The sequence below is a fragment of the Carlito syrichta genome, unplaced genomic scaffold, assembly GCF_000164805.1.
Source record: "Carlito syrichta isolate Samal-C Ts95f unplaced genomic scaffold, Tarsius_syrichta-2.0.1 Scaffold152992, whole genome shotgun sequence".
In the NCBI taxonomy this organism is placed as follows: domain Eukaryota; kingdom Metazoa; phylum Chordata; class Mammalia; order Primates; family Tarsiidae; genus Carlito; species Carlito syrichta.
The window spans coordinates 5,220-7,893 of record NW_007097088.1 but is presented as its reverse complement, the minus strand read 5'-3'; positions in this window follow the sequence as shown (position 1 = coordinate 7,893).

The following is a 2,674-nucleotide window of genomic DNA, read 5'->3' as shown; positions in this document are numbered from 1 at the left end:
TATCTATCTTTCCATCTCTGTCCTTCCTAGAGTTAGAATTTACAACTGAGAAGGTTATCATGGGGATGAGTATTGACATATTTATTGAGCTGAAAAATGAAGTCTTTTTTGAGACAATACAAATATAATCTAGCCAATTGGTTTAGAAATGATGATTAGGTTTGCCAGTTAGGCTACATGACAGATATTTTTTATAAATTGCTAAATCTGCAGCTTTAAACTTTTAGTAAAATTAGTGCACTTGATATCAAACCAGGCAAAGTGGGGACCAAAGGGAGGCCTAAACTTTTTACCTATACCATGTCCACATGTATACCTAATCCTGAATTGTACCCCACATCTTTAACATAAAATAAAATATATTTTTAAAAAAATACACAGGCAAAAAAATTTTTTTTGGAAAATTATATTTAAAGCACATGATAAAATAAAAGCATCTTATAAAAATGTACGATTGGCTAGGTGCGGTGGCTCAAGCCTGTAATCTCAATACTTTGGGAGGCCGAAGTGGGATTGTATGAGCCCACGGTTTTGAGACCAGCCTGGGCAACTTCAAAAGACCTCATCTCTACAAACAAACAAAAAAAATTAGCCGAGCGTGGTAGCGCGCACCTGTAGTTCCGGCTATTTGGAAGGCTGAGGCGGAAGGATTGCCTGAACCCAGCAGGTTGACACTGAGGTGGCCATGAGCATGCCATTGCACTCCAGTCTGGGCAATGGAGTGAAACTCCAACTCAAAAAAAGAATGTATAATTGGTAAAGGTGTATTAAAATTGTTAAAATTGAAGTTTGGGGGAAGATGGCGGCCAAGCCAGTTGGACAATGTGAGTCCCTGTGTGTGTGAGTGAGTTTATGGAAAATATTGTGTACGTGCTGCTGAGTGAGTGGGTATGTGAGTGGTTGACTGAGTGAGGGCTAGGTGACTAGTGGCCAAGGCTCTCCTGGTGCAGTGGCTGGTGCCACAGTGGCTGGGCTTGAACCCTAGCGATTCCCGGGATGCAGAAGCTGAGCGCCATTTTCTTTTTCTTTTCTTTTTTTTTTTTTAATCAACAAACCCTCCCTGGGAAGAAAATGCTGGAGAGACTGTCTAAGTGGGGCTCATGAGCAAGTGGCCAGGTCCCTGGTGCAACAGCTGGTACTGCAGCTTCTCTCTGCTTCATCTCTGGCTCTTCCCAGGTCACAGAACGTGAGCGCCATTGTTTTTTTTTAAACACACAGAAGTTTTTGCTCAGTAAGTAGTGAGTGTTTTATGTGTATAAAAATAATATTAAAGAAAGTCTAAACATTACCAGGCAAGAAGAATCAATGGTTGGTTCTAATCATGTGCTCTAATGTTTAAAAGTTGATACTTTTAAGGAGAATTTTCTTCTATATAATTCAAAATTGTGTTCTTAAATACAAATATATTTACTCAGCAGACAAGAGCCAAACAATATACTAAAGAAAAAGCGGTGGGGAGAAACTATCGCCCCAGGCTCTCCTTCACCATTGAAGCAGGAGAGAGACTGCCGGCTCCTGGCTTTGCCTCACCACTTCAACACCTGGCAGGACTCTGGCAGGGGCTGCAGAGGGAGTCCAGAGGCAAGTTCCCATGGAAGAGGACAAGAGAGGCACCCCACCACCATCTTGAAGGTGGGGCAGGAAAGTACTTCAACTTGTTCACCATGGAGCAACAGACCCAATCTCTGTGACTGGCAGACCAACTACTCAGGGATTGATTGTGGCCCAGAAGGAATATCCTGAGAGCACAAACTTTCAGAGGGACCTGACGAGTGCTGAGTTCCAGGTGCCCCACCCCCTACCCTGATCCAGCTGCGGGACAAAGGGTGTGGCCAGAAAAGGATGAGGAAGAACTCCAAAGAGATCAGTGGTGAGTCCAGGGCTGACCCAAACCCCCTCCTCCCCAGCAATGCTCTGAACTTCAGACCCACACAGCTGGGCCATGACTGAGAGGGACAAACCCAGGCAGAACCTGGACATCAGAGGCAATAGAACTCCAATCCAGGATAGGCCTGACTGGGGCACCCCTGGTGAGAATACATACCTGGGGAAGAGATTATCTTGTACATCCCCACCAGAGATCTCCCTGACCATAGGAGAGTGGGAGGGGAGGCCTGCAGCCCCACCCATCTCCACTGTTCCTCCTCCTTCCCTGCTTCATTCCCTGAGGAGAGAGTGAAAGAGGTGGCTCTGCAGGAGAGACCTGATTAGAGGAACAATTCCAAGAACCTGCCACAAGAGGGCAGGATTTTTGTTGGTTGGCTGGTTTTTGTTTTTGAAATTTTCTTTTTCTTTTTTTTTCAAGGAGACATACATAATTTATTAAATTCATCATCATCATACAAAGAAAATGCCACAGAAAAAAATATCAGAATTGGAAGGGATATGGAGATCACCTGGTCCGATCCCCTCATTTAACAAATGAAGGAACTGCCTGAAGTCCCAGAACACCATTATGGACAAAGCCAGAATGCAAGCCCAGTCCCGACACACAGACTTGTTTAAGGCTTCTGGTTGAGAGCCACACAGAGCCTAAGGACTTGATCCATATTTATTTATTTATTTATTTATTTTATTTTTGAGTTGGAGTCTCACTCTGTCACCCAGACTGGACTAGAGTGGCCGCTCCCGGCCACCGCAGCCTCGACCTGCTGGGCTCCGGCGATCCTTCCGC